Source organism: Eubalaena glacialis, chromosome 2 (genome assembly GCF_028564815.1).
Source record: "Eubalaena glacialis isolate mEubGla1 chromosome 2, mEubGla1.1.hap2.+ XY, whole genome shotgun sequence".
Lineage (NCBI taxonomy): Eukaryota > Metazoa > Chordata > Mammalia > Artiodactyla > Balaenidae > Eubalaena > Eubalaena glacialis.
The window spans coordinates 89,141,962-89,162,935 of NC_083717.1; positions in this window are offsets into that span (position 1 = coordinate 89,141,962).

A 20,974-nucleotide genomic window follows, 5' to 3' on the forward strand; every position below is an offset into this window, starting at 1 on the left:
AATATTAATTGAGTTTTGTTGTCATGAGGACTTAGGCTTTGAAGTTAACAGACTTGGTTCAGATCTTGGTTCTGCCACTCAATAGCTGTTTGGCTTTGGGAAAATTACTAAACCTCTCTGAGAATATTTCCTCCTTTGTAAAGTGGGGATAAATCTATCTGAGCCAGCAGAGCACCTCCATGAGAGATGTGCACTAAATATTGGTCTTTCTCACTCTCCTACACCATCTCTCTGTTCTTCCCAGAGAAGTTGTACAGAAGAATATAGTACTTTTTTAAAATAGTTAACTAATTAATTTGTTTTTGGCTGCGTTGAGTCTTCGTTGTTATGCACAGGCTTTCTCTAGTTGCGGCAAGCGGGGGCTACTCTTTGTTGTGGTGCGCCGGCTTCTCATTGCGGTGGCTTCTCTTGCTGCGCTTGTTGTGGAGCACCGGCTCTAGGCGCGCGGGCTTCAGTAGTTGTGGCCTGCAGGCTCAGTAGTTGTGGCGCATGGGCTTAGCTGCTCTGCGGCATGTGGGATCTTCCCTGACCAGGGCTCGAACCCATGTCCCCTGCCTTGGCAGGCAGATTCTTAACCAATGCACCACCAGCGAAGTCCGATATAGTACTTTTTAAAGAGGGGTTTTAATTTATTTCAGATTGTGTACATTTTTCTTGTAGAAAAGATTATTCCACTATAGAAACATAAACACGCAAAACCACTCCAAATGCAGTATTCTATGGGTTAGATATTATCAGTCACATTTTATAAGTAATTGGGCAAATGACAAAGCACTAGCTACTGGGGAGTAAAAAGACTCAAATCTGGGGTGCCCCTCACCCCAATTTCAAGAGCAGGGTGTGTTTTTCAAATCCATGTTTCATCTGGTCTTTGTTTCTCATCCATATTCTGTGTCTGCCTTTCTCAAGAAGGCTCAGATCCTACGCTTTCACACCCTCCTGGCTGGCTGTGTCCCAGCTCCCGCCCTGGAGCCTCTGCATGCCTGGGTGTGCCTGGTCCCCCTGTGCAACACCAGCTTTGCCAGGGAGCTGCTGTATCGTGCACTGCTTGCTGTACCCAGAGTACCTGGACCCTTCTGGTACATGAAGTACACCCTCATCACCATGTGTGCACGCCCATCCCCTTACCTTATATCCTGCCTCTAAGCCAGGGTTGGGGGTGACTACAGTGTGCATTCAGCTGTGTGAGGTGCTGGGATCAAAGTGAAGTTCCCAACTTTTGAAGTTGCAGGCTTGAGGGGCACACAGTGATTTAAAATCAGGTCACCTGACTTAAAGGGGGGACTGACTGATTTAAAGCCAAGGCAGCTGACTTAAAGCCTGTGTCCCTCAGCTGCAGGACGAGACCAGCTTTGGCGGTGCACGGGTTCACTCCAAGCCAGCACTGCTGTTCAGGAAGAGCTTCCAGTATCACCTTAGTGCAGGGGGATTTGGTACCTGGTTTGCCCCTGCCCACAGAGGGGGGCCACCTTCTCTTCTGGAGAATCGGGGGTGGGGGGGAAAGTGCAGAGACCCGGCTGGCGTTGTGGCACCCTTGTCTGATGGCAGGGAAAGGGGGCGGGGCTGTGTGGTGTCCTGGGGCTGGACTCACCAGGTCGACTCAGCCTCTCAGCCTCCTAACCACCCCCCCACACACCCCACAAGAGTTTCCAATAATATGTAATTGCGCCTTAGGTTCTCGGTCTTCAAACTCATACCCAGGCTCCCAGGTTCCTTGATTCAGCCAATTCCCCTGTGCTCTTTCTTCTATTAGATACAGTCCCAGAGGGAGGGGCTGGGGGATGAGACTGGAGGGATACCGGCAGCACTGGCCTCAGCTGACTAAAGAGATCCGGGGCCTGCGCTATCACACATGTGCGAGGACCCTTAAGGCGGGATCGAGGGGGCCAGCTAGAGGCAGTGTTTGCTGCCTCAAGTGAGTATGGATCACCGTCGGGTGGGGAGCAGCCTGACCCCTGAGAAGTACTGTTAGGAGGATGTGTTCCTCCCTCGGCTTCAAGGACGTGGGTGGGCTTCAGGGCTCCAGTTCCTCTCCAGGCCTCCAGGTCCGACTGCACCGCAGCGGCCTTGCAGACCTGCCTTCCTGTCCCAGAACTTGCCAGGCTCCAGGAAGATTCCAGACTGCAGAGATGGTGCCTGAGCACTCCAGCTTAAGAAGTGCTGTCCCCGGGGACCCAACAGTGGAGGGAGGAAGGGTGAAGGGAGTGGGGGTGTTGGGTACTGAGGGGTGGCTGCCCTGGGAGACGTTGAGAGAGAGATATCGCCCCCCACACCCCCTGCCCCTGCAACTGACCCATTGATGTCATAGGATCTCAGGGCCTTTTAGTCAGAGATGCCTCTGCTTCTTTACTCCTGTGTTCAAAACTATGCAAAACCAACTCTTCATCCTCTTGCTGCCATGCCAGGACTTTTAAAGCACTGTTCTTTTGAAGCACTCGTTCCCTAAACCGCAGTTTGGAGCTGTCGCAGCTATTTAAAAGTGTTCTCCTTAAACTGAGACTAAATCCCACTCTTTTGGGAAAACGGCCTTCACTTCATTGGAGATCGTCTTTTCTGCCCATTCCTTCCTTCTACTGCCCTCTTAAGAACCCCTGTGCTCAAAGAGCTTGGTGATTTATTTTTTGCTTGATGTCAAAAAGAAACCTTCCCCATGCACCCTAAAAAGCTTTCCTGGATCATAGTTGTTTCACAACCATGACAGTGTTTTGCAGTTAGTATACACTGGGTAGACTGCCTAGCAATCCCTCCAAGAGCGAGAGGTGAGCAACACCTTTACTTATTTGATTGGATGCCCTTCAAGTTTAGGAAGGTACCATTCTTATGACCCAGCAGATAAGACAGAGCCCTGGATGGCTGTGGCTGTGATTAGATAACTTCTGATGATTTTATTTCCCTTACTGAGCTGCTGCTTCTAGGTTCAATTCATTTTATTACCTGTCCATTTTTAAAGAAAGACTGACAGAGTCACTGGAATAGGTCAGGAGTCTGAGCTCAGGGCTGGTCAAAGGTACTCACAGGGAGGAAGGTGGATAAAAATAGGTGGGTAAAATAGGAGGGTTGGCAAGTACAGCCAGGACACCCGTGTTCATCGTGCATACTAATAAAGGCCAGAATCTCCTCATTTATCTCTGGTGGGAAGTTCTGATGGTTTCACAGAATCAAACTCAAATCATATTCAAACTAGGGGATTTCCCTGAGCATAAAAGGAAGTATCCATCCCTAGCAGGAGTTGCTGCAGAGGAATAAAGACGCAGATGTAGAGAACGGACTTGAGGACACAGGGAGGGGGAAGGGTAAGCTGGGATGAAGTGAGAGAGTGGCATGGACATATATACACTACCAAAGGTGAAATAGATAGCTAGTGGGAAGCAGCTGCATATAGCACAGGGAGATCAGCTCAGTGCTTTGTGACCACCTAGAGGGGTGGGATAGGGAAGGTGGGAGGGAGACAAAGAGGGAGAGGATATGGGAATATATGTATACGAATATTTGATTCACTTTGTTATACAGCAGAAGCTAACACAAAAAGGTAAAGCAATTATACTCCAAGAAATATGTTAACAACAACAACAAAAAAACCCAAAATCTAAATCAATCAAGCCAATGGGACAATGTATGTGTTTACAGTTCAAGAAATCCACAAGAGAATCCTTTATTCTGTAGGCAATGAATGGTCCATTCGAAAAGAAAAAAAACTTTCTAAAATGTTGTTTTTCCATTTATTGTTCAGAATATCCTTTTTATACCTCTGCATTTCTTACTATTCAAAGCCAAGTCACGTGAGTTACAGGGAAGCAGCTGATTGATTTAAAGTTGGGTCATGTGATTTAAAAACCAGTGGCAGTTGATTGATTTAAATCCCGGTCATATGACATGAGAAGGGGGTGCTAAAAACTGCTTTTTCATCTCTGGCTCAGAATATCATATTTACCTTGGTTTTTCTTATGATTTAGAAAACTTGAGCTGTCTCTCCTTGGAATCATCAGGAGAAAAATACAGTATTTCAGGTTCATTCTTGAAACCAACTTCTCACGGTTAAGGTGTATTGGCTAAAAGATCTTCCTTCTTCAAGAGATTCCAAACCTCTGTAAGACACTTCATTGTAATTGGAGAAAAAAGAAGAATGAATTCAGGCCAGCAGCTGCAGGAGGCCAAGGCAGCCCCCAGGATTAGGGAAGGAGGAGGAGGAAGGGCTGAGAGTTGGCTTTAGAGCAGACAACCTCCAGAGGGCGCTGAAGCACCGGCAGAGCCCACCTGCCACTCCCAGTTTGGCACTCCAGGGTCAGATTTGGGTTTGGAGATGGGGTTGCTGTAACCCCAAGGAGGTGAGCAGAGAGGAGGAGTTGATTACCGGTCTCCTCTGACTCTGTGACCCAAATTGCCTGGCTTCACAGGGGGGACACAGTTTTGCTTTCAGCAACTGATGGGACACTTCCAGGCTGGTCGGGTTGCCCAGTGGTCTGACAGCCTGACAGACTGACTGCGGTGTGACCGCCCTTTGTTTTTCCAGAATCTGTACCTCAGGAGGTGCATGGGTGCGGGAGCCCATTCACCGCCCCTTCCCCCAAGGGGGATGGCACCTTCCCTGGCTGTACCCTATGATCACCAGGTACTTGAAATGAATGCAAGTTTTTTGACTTCAAGGAAAAGCTCACATAACTGCTTCTTCCTCATAATGTGTGGGATTTACTATAATGGAAGGACAGTATAAAGAACAAGTAGAAAACTCACCTGTTGGTCTCCATGTAGGAGTTTATTTTGCATGAATCCCTCCTACATGAGTAGATAACAGAGGTTTATTTTTGTTCCCGTGTGTGTAGTTGTGGCAGAGGATGTAGGTATGGTGATTTGAAGCCCTCAAAGAAATATTCTCAGAACTCTCAAGACTTCTCTTGATTGGAACCGAAAGAGACCTGGAAAAGGAGGAAAAGAAAAGGAGGAGGGAGAACGAATGACTGTTTCTCAGTAAATTCACCTTCCTGGTTGATTGTTCTGTCTTCTCATTTCTTTTAACTTCTATGAATGTCTAATGGAATAATGTAGAAAGGCTGATTTTTATGCTTTAAAAGATTTTACATCACAAAGAAACTAGAAGTGGCTAACAGAACTTATTCAAATCAATTTTACATAGAGACTTTGATATTAAATTTGTATACTAAAATAGGTTTATCCAAATTTTCTCTTTCTTTTTGAGTGAATATTTGTAACATATTTTTGTAGATAATAATTTATCCTAGATATACAAAATTGTGAGAATGGGTACCATTTTTTACCACTTAAATGATTTATTTTAAATGAATAGATTTGTACACTTTAAATGCCAATGTTGTGTCTTACGTGTTGTTTTTCAATTCCTTGATTTGCAAAACTTGTGTTTATTTAATTGATTTCTATCTAATAATCTGTCTCCCTTTTATTGTTTCTTACTTTATATTTTATTGATCTATAGTTAATTTACATTATTATATTTATTTCAGAGGTACAACATAGTGATTCATAAATGTTTAGGTTCTTCTCCATTTATAGTTATTATAAAAGAGTGGCTATATTCCACATGCTCTACAGTAAATCACTGTAGATTATTGATTTTATACATAGTGGATTGTACCTCAAAATCTCCTACCACTATTTTGCTCCTCCACCCTATCTCTCCCTGCTGGAAACCACTAGTCTGTTCTTTAATCTGTGAGTCTGTGTTTTTGTTGTTGTTGTTTTTGTTGTATTCAATTTTTTGATGCCACGTGTAAGTGATAACATACCATGCTTGTTTTCTCATAACATACCATGCTTTTTTTCTCATAACATACCATGCTTGTTTTCTCTGCGGCTTATTTTACTAAGCATAATACCCTCCAAGTCCATCCATGTTCTTGCAAATGGCAAAATTTCATTTTTTGCTGAAGTCATCATAAAAAAACTTTTTTATCCATTAAGCTATTGATGAACACTTAGTTTGACTCTGTATCTTGGCTATGGCAAATAACACTGTTATGAACATTGGGGTGCAGTTATTTTTTTTGAAATAGTGTTTTTGTTTTCTTCTGATATACCCAACAGTGAAACTGCTGGATATTATGGTAGTTCTATTTTTAGTTTTTTGTGGAACCTCCATTCTGCCTTCCACAGTAGCTGCACTACTTCACATTCACATCAAGAGTGTACAAGAGTTTCCCTTTCTCCACATCCTCACTAACCTTTGTTACTTGTGATCTTTTTGATGACAGCCATTCTGACAAGACTGAGGTGATATATCTCATAGTTTTGATTTGCATTTTACTGCCGATTAGCTATGTTTAACATCTTTGTGAGTTCTGGCTGTCTATCTGTATTTTTTCCTTGGAAAAATGTCTATTTAGGTCTTCTCATTTTTTTAAAAAAGATTTTGGGTGTTTTTTTGATATTGAGTTGTATGTGCTGTTTCTGTAGTTTAGATATGAACCCTTGCTTGGTCATCTTTTTTGTGTTAACCTCTTATCATGTGCAAATATTTTCTCTCCTTCAGCAGGTTGTCTTTTCATTTTGTCTTTGGTTTCCTTTGCTGTGCAAAATCTTTTAAGTTTAGTGAAGTCCCATTTGTTTATTTTTGCTTTTGTTTCATTTGCCTTAGTAGACTGAACCTAAAACTGTTGCTATCATTTATGTTGAAGAATGTTGTATATTTTCCTCTAGGGGTTTTATGTTTTCTGGTCCTACATTTAGGTGTTTATTCAGTTTTGCATTTATTTTATATATGGTGTGCTAAAATAATCTAATTTTATTCTTTTCCATGGAGCTGTCCAGTTTTCCCAGTACCACTTATTGAAGAGACAGTTTTTTCTCCATATTGCCTGCTTTGTCATAGATCAATTAAATATAAGTGTGTGGGCTTATTTCTGGGATCTCTATTCTATTCCAGTGATCTTTGTGTCTGTTTTTGCTCCAGTACCTTTCTCTTTGATTACTGTCACTTTGCAGTATAGTCTGAAGCCAAGGTGCGTGATGCCTCCAGCTGTGTTCTTTCTCAAGATTGTTTGGCTATTTGGGATCTTTGTGTTTTATACAAATTTTAAAATTACTTTTTCAAGTTCTGTGAAAATGCTTTGGTATTCTGATAGCGATTGCATTAAATCTGTAGATTGTCTTTGGTAGTATGGTTATTTTAAGAGTATTAATTCTTCCAGTCCATGCACATGCTATATTTTTCCATCATTTTGTGTTGTCTTCAACTTCTTTCACCAATGGCTGATAGATTTCTGAGCACATGTCTTTTACCTGCTTAGGTGTGTTTATTCCTAGGTATCTTATTCTTTATGATGTGATTGCATATGGTTTAGTTTTCTTAATTTTTCTTTCTGACAGCTTTGAGTTTTTTTTTTTTCTTCTTTTTCTAATTCCTTCAGGTGTAATGTTAGGTTGTTTATTTGATATTTTTCTTGTTTCCTAAGAATAAGCTTGTGTCACTATAACTTCCCCCGTGAACTGTGTTGACTGTGTCCCATAGATTTTGGATCATTGTGTGTCCATTTTCATTTGTCTTGGGTAGTTTTGGATTCCCTCTTTAATTTCTTCAGTGTTCCTTTCTTCCCCTTTTATTCCCTTCATCTGTGACGTGAGGACTATCTTTAATATTATGTTTGGATTTCTTTCAGTTTTGTGTGAGTGTGTATGTGTGTGATTATTTAAGTTGCTGAGCTCTTAGTTTCACATGGACACTACCAACCCTGCATTGTTACTCTGCTCCCCCACAGTTATGGAATTTGACCTTATATTTTACATCTACTTGTTTGTGTTTTCCTTAACTTCTTATTGTGAATATAGATGATTTTATTACTGTTTTCTTTCATCCTTCCTATTAGCTGTGTACATGGTTGATTTACTACCTTTGTTGAATATTTGCCTTAACCAATGAGCTTTTTCCTTTAGTAAGTTTCCTTTCCTAATTTTTATGTTTCAGTCGTGGCCTTTTCTTTTTCACTTAGAAAAGCCCCTTTAAGATTTCTCATAAAGCTGGTTTGGCGATGCTGAGCTCTTTTAGTTTTGCTTCTCTGTAAAACTTTAGACGTCACCATCAAATCTGAAGGAGATCCTCGCTAGGTACAGTATTTTTGGTTATAGGCTTTTCCCTTTCATGACTTTAAATATACCATGCCACTCCCTTCTGGCATGCAGAGGTTATCCTGAAAAGTCAGCAGATAACTTTATGCAATTTCCCATGTTTGTAACTTGTTGCTTTTCCTTTGCTCCTTTTAATAGTTTCTTTTTATCTTTATTTTTTTTTCCATTTTAATTACAATGAGTCTTGGTGTGGTCCTCTTTGGGTTGATCCTGTTTTGGCCTTACTGTGTTTACTGGACTTGGATGTCTGTTTTCTTTCCCAGGTTAGGGAAGTTTTCAGCTCATATGTCTTCAGGTTTGTTCTACACTGCTTTCTCTTTCCTTTTTGCTTCTGGGACCAGTATAATGCAAATATTAGTACACTTGATGTTGTTTCAAAAGTCTGTTCAACTTTCCTCATGTCATTTTAATCTATTATTTTACCGTCCATCTTCAGTGATTGCCAGTACTCTGTCCTTCAGTTTTCTGATTCATTCCTCTGTATCATTTAGTCTACAGTAGTTTCCTTTAATGTATTTTTCATTTCAGTTATTGTATTCCTCATCTCTGTTTTGTTGTTCTTTAATGGTCTAACTCTTTTTTAAAAAATTCTAACTTCTTGCTCTGGTCGTCCATTCTTCTCCTAAGTTCTTTGATCATCTTTACAGTCATTACCTTGAACCATTTGTTGAGGAGATTGGCTATTTCCACTTCACTTAGAACTTCTTCTGAATTCTTATCTTGGTCCTTCATTTGGATCGTGTTTCTGTGTCACCTCATTTTTCTTAACTTGCTGTTTTTATTGCTATGTATGTAGTAGGTTCGTTACATTTCCTGACCTTGGAGAAATTGCCTTTTGTAGGAGAGGTCCTATGTGTCCCAGCAGCCCACTGTCCCCTGGTCACTAGAATTATATGTTCTAGGTGTACCCCCTATGTGGGCTGCTTGGGCTCTTCTGTTGTGGTGAGCTGACTACTGTGGGTGGTCTGGTAGGCTTGGCTGTCCCCAGACTGATTGCTTGCCAGGCTCTGCCTTGTATGGAGGCTGTCTGTGCTGCTTGGTGAGACTAAATCATAAGGCAGCTGGCTGCACAACTCTGGGGGACACCAAATCTAGTGCTGGTTCACTTATGGGTAGAACTGCAGTCCAGGTGATATCAGGGCTAGTGCCCAGTCACTGGTCCTGGGGCTATGCTGGCTACTGGGAGGAAGAGACAGGTCCTGAGTTCTGGCTGCAGGGCCCAGGAGTCGCAGAGTTGGTGTTGGATCACTGTTCCTGACACAGCTATCTGCAGGGTCTGGGGTATCCCTAATCTTGTGTTGACATTCTGATGGGCAGGGTCAGGACCCAGCTGAGTCCATGGCTGCTTCTGGCCTGCAAGTGAGTGTTCTGGTCACACAGGCTGCTGGGCTGTGGTATTCCTGGAGCTGGTGTGTGCCTGTTGGTGTATGAGGCTGATCCCAATGCTAGAGCAGGTTTGCTGTTGGGTAGGTCCAAGCTCCATCCAGTCCCTGTGCAGTTATCACCTGCCGATGGTGAGGCTGACTCCAAGGCCAGAGTAGGCCCACTTGTCAGAGGGGCCAGGGACTCTGGGGCCGGTGCCTGTCCACTGAGGTGTGGAGGCTGGTCCTGGGGCTTTTGGTGGCTGGGCCCATACCCAGGGGCGGCTGTGCATTGAGAGGGTCTGAAGGCAGCCTGTTTGCTGGTGGGTGGGGCTATGCCCCTGCTCAGTTAGTTGCTTGGCCTGCAGCATCCTAGTACTTGTGTCTCTAGTCTGGTGGAAATGGGTAGGGCTAGGTCCTGAGGCTAAAAAGATAGAGGGAGGATTCTGAAATTATGCTTGCTGGTACCAGTGTCCACGAGGTAGAAGGAGCTCCCCCGAATGGCTGCTGCCAGTGTCTCTGTCCCTGAGGCTGTGCTGTAGTTGCCTCTTGCCTGTCTGGGAGACTCTCCAAGATCAGGAGGTAGGTGTGACCCGGGATCCTTTCAAATGACTGCTTCTGTTCTGATTCTCGGATCATGTGGGATTTTGTGAGCATCTTTTAAGAGTGGAATCTCTATTTCCCACAACCTTCTGGCTCTCTGGAAAATAAGCACTACTGGTCTTCAAAGCCCAACTTTCTAGGAACTCTTCTTTCCAGAACAGGATCCCTGGGCTTGGGAGCCTGATGTTGGGTTCATACCCCTTGCTACCTGGGAGCACCTCTGAAATTGTAATTATTCTCCCATTTGTGGGCCACCCACCTGGTGGTATGGGTCTTGACTCTATTGAGATTTTGCCCTTCCTTCCTGTCTTGTCGAGGTGCCTTCCTTATATCTTTAGCTGTAAAACATCTTTTATGGTAGGTCCCGGCCTGTTTCATCAATTGCTGTTCTGTAAACAGTTGTGACTTTGGTGTGCCCATGAGAGGCATCAGGCTCCGGGTCTTTGAATGCTACCATCTTGGACAATCTGTCCACTTCATTCTTAAATCATATTATTTAAGTTTTCTTAGTATCTTATTTGATTAGTGACAGTTTGAAATTTATTATCACTCATGTTTACTTCGCCTGTTTAAAAAAATTGAATAGTGCATTCATTCATTTTGAAATGAAGGTAGTGACCTGTGAATTTCCATACCTCAAAAATCAAGGATAGGACAAAAGCCTTTTCTACCTGTGTTATCCTCAAACTCTGCAGCCCACCCCAGCCTGGCAATTAACCTCTTGCACCCATGCTCACCTTCTGTTTTCGGACCGTTAACCATCATTGCATCTTTATGTGTGTTGACAAAGTGAACTCTAGTCTTTCCAGTTTTTGAGTTTTGTTTTTTGGTTTAGGGAACAGTCCTACTATGAATGTACATTTATTGGTCTGCTGAAGTTCATATGTAAACTTGTCAAGCACATTACCAGAATTGGAATTGCTTGTATATACACTTTGATAAATTTTAGAGACAATGGTAGAACAGAAGTAAATTGTATTTCAAATCCCACAATATTTTCACACCATGAAAACCCTTCCCTGTTTAATATATTTGTGTGTAGTTTATCTTTATGCCCATACTATATTTCCCAGAGATGGGTAAGTGTTATGTTTCTTGCTAGCATATTTACCGTATTGTTCAAAGTCAGGCGTTTAGTGGTTTTAGCATGATCCTATTTCCATGAACTCGCAAATACAAGATCTTCTCTCAAACTGTCTTTTACTCCCTGCTGTTTTATATTGCCCTCCTAATTCTCAGTCCTGGTCTTTCTTTATGTTCTTCATCAACCTGGATAGGTTATACTATTTTCTCCCTTATTCAAGACCAATAGAATAGAATAGAACACCCAGAAATAAACTCTGATATATGGCCAAATGATTTTTGACAATATGCCAAGACTTTTCAAAGTAGAAAGGATAGTATTTTCAACAAATGGTGCTGAGAAGTCATGTTGTCGACATGCAAAAGTAGGAAGATGGACCCTTACCTAACATCATATGCAAAAATTAATGAAAACGTATCAAGAAACTAAATATAAGACCTAATAAAATAAAAAGTCTTAGAAGAAGACACAAGACAAGGGCTTCATGACATTGGATTTGGCAGTGTTTTCCTCCTTATGAAACGAAGGAACAACAAAGGTACAGCTAACAAAAAAATTAACAATTTGCAGTACACAATTTAAAAAAAAAATGTGTATCAAAGAAATGTAAACAGAATAAAATGGCAACCCACAAGATGGGAGAAAATATTTGAAAGCCATGTATCTGACAAGAGATTTCTATTCAGAATATACAGAGAACTCCTATACCTCAACAAAAAGCAAACACCCTCATTCAAATATGGATAAAAGACTTGAATAGATGGTTCTTCAAAAAGATGTACAAATGACTAAGCACTTGAATAGATGCTCCATATCACTAAATGCATGTTTATGTATTTGTGTGCATGAATACACACACAAGCACACACACGCATACACAAGCAGAAAACAAGTATTGGTGAGGATGTGAAGGAGTTGGAACCATTGTGCTATGTCAGTGGGAATGTAGAATGATACAGCTGCTTTGCAAAAGAGTATGGCAATTTTTCAGATATTGAAAAATAGAATTACTACATGATCCAGGAATTTTACTATGAGGTATACCCAAAGGAATTGAAATCAGAGTCTTAAAGAAATAATTGTACTCCAGTGTTTAGAGCAGTAATAATCAGAGTAGTTAAATATGAAAGCAACCTAAGTGTTTATCCACTAGTTCCTGGATAAGCAAAGTGTGGTATACCCATATAATACAATATTATTCAGCCTTAAGAAGGAAAAGATCTAGGAATATGCTACAACATGGATGAATTTTGAGGAAATGTAGCTACCAAAAATGCCATTTTTGTAACTTTTAGTGAGTCATAACAATACAACTACTTATTTCAATTATATGGGGTACTTAGTGTAGTCAAAACCATAGAAATTGGGAGGGTAATGATGCTTTTCAGGTGGTTATGGAACAAAAAGGAAAGTTATGTTTAAAGGATACAGAGTTACAGTTTTAAAACGTAGAAAAGAATTAGAAAGATAAATGGTGATGTTGATCGCCCAATAATATGAATGTATTTAATATCACTGAACGGTGCACTTTATAATAATTAAGATGTTATATTTTATGTTATTTGATTTTACCAACATACACAATTGGGAAAGAATGTAATATCAAGAAAGGGAGTGGACCTGGGATAGAGCAGAGAGTAATCAGAAGGGTGAGACACTGCATATGTTGAAGAAGAAGAGCTGAGAGTCTTCATTGGCCAGAAGAGTCTTTATAAAAAAAAATTACTCTGAGGGTGTATTAAATAGATATCTATGGGTGCACTGCTATCTCCCATGGGTTATCTTAAAGAGTCTTTAATAAAGTCCATAAGGCTTGCTGTGGCTTTTTAAAAAACTGGATTCCGTAGGAAATAATTAGAGGGTGGTACTTAAGTCTATGTCTAGGTTGACAGATTTTGCAGGGAAGACGAACCTGAGAAGAGTGGAGGTCTTAAGAGTGTAAGTACATGGACATTAGAAAAAAAATAATAAAGGGAATTAGGAAAACTTTGGACTTCGAAGGTCATGTATTATTACTGAGTCAGACCTGAGGTTTCTAAGGAGTTATATACACAGTTGCTATTTGGATTACTTGTTGATAAAGATAAGTGGAACAACTAGAATCGTTCCCAAGTGTAGGTAAGATATAATGAGAGGATGGAGGTGGAAAGTAGGGAGACCCAGAGAGAAGTGGGAAGGTCATATTGGGCCAAGATGGTGGTAATATCCAGCAGAACAGATGGTAGGACAGACTATGAGTTCATCTTTTTTATTTCGGCTCCCCCCCTCATCCTTAATAATTCTTTGGGAATATTTCATGGCTCTGTGATGCAGGTACAGAATTCGAGTGAGGAGACTACACCCTCAGTGTCCAGCTGTCTGAGTCTTAAGTGTGCTTCAAATGATGGAGAACTATTGCTTCTTTATGAGAAGAGTTAGTACCTCGTAGCTAAGCTTAAGCTGGAGCTTATGCAATATTGATTCCATTTTATGTATACTGTTGGCATGGAGGTTCCTCCTCCTCTTTTCTTGAACATTATGAAATGAATCTATATTTCTCAACATTTGGGTATATCAGATAAATACATTAAGTAAAGGAATCTTATATATTGCTCCCTGCATAGTTTGCTCTTTCTTGTTTCTCTTTTATCTTTACTAAATTAGCACAGGGAGAGACCTTGAAATGTTCTAATCAGGAGAGATTAGAACATCATATTTCTAGAGAGGTTGGTTGGACAGAACAGGGGTCCCAGTGAGAATCAAAGCTTCTGTTTCTACTTGGAAGTGTACCTGTGTAGAATAGAGGGCTACAGGAAATATCCTAGAATATTCCAATGTCCTTGCGGGAGATCATTAGGAGAGGCAGGATCTGGTACCAGATCAGTGTACTATGACATGTTTGTCAGTCATCTGATGTGAGATTCTCAGAGCCAATCCCATATGGTAGGGCTGAGTGCAGAGTGATGAAGAACCTGTGAAAGCCTTTGATTGCATGTTAAAGATGAAGCTCTGATTTCCGGGAGTATTTTCTTACCTGACTGAATGTCACCCTTCTGTGGGGATGAGATTCTGTGCTTTTCCTCTGTTGATGACCACTGACTGAAAATCATTAGAGGATCATGTCTAGAAAGCATTCCTTATTTAATTTCTTAAAGAAGAAAACATAGAAAACATTTTTATCCACTTTCAAATTGAGGATCAAGGGGAATGACATCAGTGAAAATGTCAGAGTAGGGAGCTCTGGCTTGTGTCCATCCCCAGAAACACTGACATACGTGTTAAAACCTGTCAAAATGATCTTATCCACACATGTAAGTTTTCTTATCTTTTCACCCTGTAGATTTATCTTTCATTGAAACTTTACTTACTACAGGATGTGGAGAATAAACAAGGAAGTAGGAACTGTATTTCCTGATGAGAGAATCACTAAGTCACATTAGCTGTTCTGAGCTATGTCTTACTCACCGTGACTCTAATTAAAACAAACAAACAAACAAAACACTTTTTTTTTTAGTAAGTCAGTTCTGACATTTCCTCGTTAAAGACAAGGTAACAGATACAGACTTAGATCTACCAGAATTGAGCACACTTTTGATTGTACCTGTGTTGAATATATGAGCATGACCTGCTACAAATCTTCATTATACTTATTGCCACAACTGACAAATTCCCTTTTTCCACTCCTGATATGTTGCATGTAAAGAATGCATAGGTCACTAATCCCAGCTGGTCACAGGTAAACTCTGCCACATGGATTACTGCATGTTTTCCTGCTGGAAGACCACACATTCTCGAGTATCATGCCTGCAGAGTATCTGGGTTCTTCTTTTTTTCTGGATAAAGGTTAGATAATCACCTAATTTTATGAGAAATATATAAATTGTATTTGCATATTCTTCAGGTTTTTATTTATCCATTCTCTTTCAAGTCCTAAGTGCAAATATTAAAGTGATTTCCAAGAGGGTGGTAAATAAGACATCTACATTTATGCTCCAAAATTAGCAATAAATCATAATACAATTGTAAATGCATTAATGTGTGATTAATATGTAGATACTTATGTAAATACAAGTTTAGTAATGCTTTGTGGAGAGCTTCAGAATCTAGGTATTAAAAAAAAAGAAGAAGGAGTTTTTGAAACTCTGAGGGAATTATAGAGAAGTCTTTGTGTGTATAAATATCACTCTGAAATAATGCATTTTCTCAGAAGTAAACTAGGCATAAAATTGTAGGAAAAAACTTCATGAAATGAAAGAGCATGTGAGATGGCCATACAAGAAAAAGAATATTCTCAGAGAATAATGAACAGTGTGGAGTTCAGCAGAAGGGTCATACAGATTCAGAGAGTAAAACTTTGTAGAGCCTACTTGTGAGTTCCTCATATTTCATCTTTGGAGACACGGTAGTCATTGGAAATATGATGTTATAAGATGACGTTAACATACTTAAACACTTTCATTTAGAAATGACCACTTAGAACCAGAATAAATGAAAGAGAAGACAAAATTATGTTTTTGTTGATTTTTAAAGACCTCAGGTGAGTGCTGATAATTTAAAAATACATGATGTCTTTCACTGCAAAGTAAAAGAGCTGTTACAGTGGAGGATTACTGGACTGAATGTCAATATCATGACATAGTATGAGTGTGTTTCGTGTTTGGTAATTGCAATCATTGTTGCTTTTGTTGTGGTCATCCATTTACAATGCTTGGTGTCAGTTGATTTATCTCTTGTAAAAATAAAATACAGTGTGTGTGTGTGAAAAAAACATACATGATGTCTTGACTAAAGTTGTATGGAATTTGAGATCTGGAAAAAGCATTTCTTTTCTGTAATGCTAGGATGCTAATTGGACATTTTTGCAAGAAAGAGATTTCAGGATGCAAATCTCGTGTCTCTAAGGTGGGAAGTCAGTTCATGGCGGAACATTCTATTAAACTTGTGTGAGTGGAGAAATATTTCTTTGGAAGGAAGAGGTCACGAATCCCTTTTTAATAGTTACTGGTTTATAGTATACCGAATGAGCAAAATGGCTATTTCTGAACTTTAGAAACAAATAATATAGTTTTTCTGCATTTATAATATGAAGCTGATGTAAAATATCAAAAATTCTTTATTTTGAAAAGCAATATAATCAATTTGACATAATTCATATATATTGAACCTGTGGTACACACACACAATAAAACTTATATTCAGAAAATTTTTTGCACTTAAGAAATATTTTCAAGTGTAGTTGATTTACAATGTTGTGGGTTTTTAAAATACATGCTTATTGGAGTATAATTGCTTTATAATACTGTATTAGTTTCTGCTTTACAACAAAGTGAATCAGCTATATGTATACATATATTCCCCATATCCCCCCCTCTTGAGCGTCCCTCCCACACTCCCTATCCCACCCCTCTGGGGGACATAAAGCACCGAGCTGATCTCCCTGTGCTATGAGGCAGCTTACCACTAGCTACTTTACATTTGGTAGTGTATATATGTCAGTGCTACTCTCTCACTACGTCCTTGTCTCCCCTTCCCCCCTGTGTCCTTAAGTCCGTTCTCTATGTCTGTGTCTTTATTCCTGCCCTGTCACTAGGTTCGTCAGTACCATTTTTCTAGATTCCATATATATGTGTTAGCATACGGTGTTTCTTTTTCTCTTTCTGACTTACTTCACTCTGTATGACAGACTCTAGGTCCAACCACCTCACTACAAATAACTTAATTTTGTTCCTTTTTATGGCTGAGTAATACTCCATTGTATAGATGTGCCACGTCTTCTTTATATATTCATCTGTCGTTGGACATTTAGGTTGCTTCTATGTCCTGGTATTGTAAATAATGCTACAGTGAACATTGTGGTACATGTATCTTTTTGAATTATAGTTTTCTCCAGGTATATGCCCAGTAGTGGGATTGCTGGGTCATATGGTAGTTGTATTTTTAACTTTTAAGGAATCTCCATACTGTTCTCCATAGTGGCTGTATCAGTTTACATTCCCACCAACAGTTCAGGAGGGTTCCCTTTTCTCCACACCCTCTGCAGCCTTTATACATTGTTGTATTAATTTCTGCTGTGCAACAAAGTGATTCAGTTTTATATATATATAGATATATAGATATATATCTATATCTATCTATCTCTCTCTATATATCTCTCTCTATATATATGTATATCTATATATCTATATATATTCTTTTCCATTATGGTTTATCACAGGATATTGAATATAGTTTCCTGTGCTATACAGTAGGTCTTTGTGGATTGTCCATCCTATGTAGAATAGTTTGCTTCTGCTATTCCAAAACTCCCAATCTTTCCTTCACTCTCTCCTTGGCAACCACAACTCTGTTTTCTATATCTGTGTTTTTGTTTCTGTTTCGCTGACATGTTCATTTGTGTCCTGTTTTCGATTCCACATATAAGTGATATTATATGGTATTTGTCTTTCTCTCTCTGACTTACTTCACTTAGTATCATTATCTCTAGGTCCATCCATGTTGCTGCAAATGGCATTATTTCATTCTTTTTTATGTCTGAGTAATATCTACTGTATACGTATATCACACCTTCTTTATACATTCATTTTTCAATGAACATTTAAGTTGTTTCCATGTCTTGTCTATTATAAATAGTGCTGCTATGAACATAGGGTTTCATGTATCTTTTTGAATTATAGTTTTGTCTAGATATATGTCCACAAGTGGAATTGCTAGATCATATGGCAACTCTCTTTATAGTTTTTTTGAGGAACATCCATACTGTTTTCCATAGTGGCTGCACCAACTTACATGGCCCCCGACAGTGTAGAAGGGTTCCCTCTTCTCCATACCCCCTCCAGCATTTGTTAATTGTAGATTTTTTTTTTAATGATGGCCATTCTGATCAGTGTGAAGTGATACCTCATTGTAATTTGGATTTGCATTTCTCTAATAATTAGTGATGCTGAGCATCTTTTCATGTGCCTATTGGCTATCTGTATGTCTTCTTTGGAGAAATGTTTATTTAGATCTTCTACCCATTTTTCCATTGAGTTATTTATTTTGTTATTGAGTTGTATGAGCTGTTTGTATAGTTTGGAAATTAAACCCTTGTCAGTCTCATCATTTGCTAATATTTTCTCCCAGTCCATAGGTTGTATTTTCATTTTGATTATGGTTTCCTTTGCTGTGCAGAAGCTTATAAGTTTGATTAGTTCCTGTTTCTTTTATGCTTTTATGCTTTCTTTTATGCTTTTACAGTAAGTCCCCTACATATGAACAAGTTCTGTTCCAAGAGTGCGTTTGTAAGTCCAATTTGTTTGTAAGTCCAACAAAGTTCGCCTAGGTACCCAACTTACACAGTCGGCTATATGGTATGGTACCGTAATAGGTTTATAATACTTTTCACGCAAACAATACATAAAAAACAAGCACAAAAACAAAGAAAACATTTTTAATATTACAGTACAGTAACTTGAAAAGTACAGTAATACAGTACAGCAGCTGGGATACTCGGGCTGGCATCGAGGGAATAGGCGAGAAGAGTTACTGATTGGAGGAGGGAGAGGAGGTGGGAGATGGTAGAGGTGAAGGATTATCAGTAGTAGGAGACAGAGGGCAAGCTGCAATTTCACTCATACCTGACGTTGATGGCAAATGTTCTGGTTCCTTGTTGGATTTAATTCCATCTACCCTCTTGAAAGAATGATCCATTGATGTCTGGGTAGTAGCTCTTTTTTTCTCATCATTGATGACAAGGTAGCACTGGATTGCATTCTGAATGGCTGCTGCCACCTTTGGGTCCCATTCTACGTTCGGGTCCTGTGCCTCAAAAACTAACATTGCTTCCTCAAATAACGAAGATTCCCTTGCCATTTTCTGTGTCGTGAATCTCTTCAGTTCTTCAGTTACTTCTTCTTCTTCCTGTCCCTCTTCGTCCTTTCTCTGGGCCTCCAATTCCATCAGTAAGCTCCTCATGTTGCACAGCAAGGAGTTCAATGAAATCGTCCTCTTGCAGATCTAGCTCCAGCTTCTCGCTGAGGGTCACTACGTTGCTGAAGACCTCTTCGGACTTCTGATCTACCTTCTCAAATCCACAAAAATCATGAACAAACTGTGGGCAAAGGTTCTTCCAAACCCCATTCATGGTGACCGCCATACCCTCACACCATGCAAAGTCAATGTTTTTTATGGTCTTGTAGATGTTATAGTCCTTCCAAAGTTGTCCCTAGGTTGTTCCTGATTTGTTACTTACCTTTACTGCCTGACAAAAAGTGTGACATAAATAATATTTCTTGAAAGTCGTTATAACTCCCTGGTCCATAGGTTGGATGAGCAACGTAGTATTTGGTGACAGATGCAGTACTTTGACGTTGGGATGAAAGTCATCCATGAATGGGGGGTGGCCCAGAGCATAGTCGAGCAGCAACAGAATGTTTTGCTGGAACGTCCTTCTCCAAGCAATATTTCTCTACATCTGGGATAAAGTGGTGGTAAAACCAGTCCTGGAACGTGGCCTGTGTAATCCAGGATTTGGGGTTATGCTTCCACACAACAGGAAGAGAGCCCTTAGCTAGGTTTTTAAGGGTTCTTGGGTTCTCTGAATGATAAACTAAGAGAGGTTTCAGCTGCAATTCACCGGAAGCTTTGCCACCAAACAACAGTTAGCCTATCCTTTGCTGCTTTACAGCCCGGCATCAACTTTTCCTCCTTACTGATGTAACTTCGGTCTGGCATCCTCTTCCAGTATAGTTGTGTCTCATCCACATTAAAAACCTGGTTGGGTAAATACACACCATCATCAATAATTTCTCAAAGTGTTTCTGGAAGTTCCTGGACAGCTACCCTATCTGCACTTGCTGCCTCTCCACTTACTTTTACATTGTGAAGGTTGGCTCTAGCCTTGAACCGATGAAACCAGCCATGGCTGGCATTAAAAGATGTGCGCTCTGATTCTTTGCCGTGTTTCTTCTTCAAGTCTTCATAAAGGCTTTTAGCTTTCTCTTGAATCAGAGTTAAGTTGAACAGGACTCAGCGCTGATGTTGATCCTGCATCCGCACACTGAGAAGTTTCTCCATCTCCTCCATCACTTTTCCATGCTTCTTCGATATTTTGTCAACATCGTCGGCACAGCAGACTTCACATGTTCCATGATCTTGTCCCTGTTCTTTAGATTCCTGCCAATGATTGAATGATTCATGTTATAAGAATGAGCGATGTCTAACATCTTTTTGCCTCGCTCCACTCTCTCAATTACTTTCACTTTTGTTTCCATCATTATCGCTTGGTGCTTCTTAACAGTACCAGCTACATCACCTCTGCTTTTACGCTTGCTTCCAGACATCTTGGGCTTGAAATAAAGATACTGTACTACTGTACTCTATACAGTACTGTAAAGTACACAAAAGCACAACCACATATAGAGGAAGCACGCACGTGACAATGTGTGCCAGACACGTGAACTAACTTACATGATTTGACATGCAAATGGACGTTTACATCTTTGAAAGTTTGCAACTTGAAGGTTCGTATGTAGGTGACTTACTGTATTTGTACTGCCTAAGGAGAACTACCTAGGAAAACTTTGGTATGACTTATGTCAGAGAATGTTTTGCTTATGTTCTCTTCTAGGAGTTATAAGGTGTCCTATCTTATATTTAAGCATATAAGCTGTTTTGAGTTTATTTTTATGTATGGTGTGAAGGTATGTTCTGACTTCACTGATTTACATACGGCTCTCCAACTTTCAAAACACCACTTGCTGAAGAGACTATCTTTTCCCCATTGTATATTCTTGCCTCCTTTGTCAAAGGTTAATTGACCATAGGTGTGTGGGTTTATTTCTTAGCTCTCTATTCCATTCCATTGATCCATGTG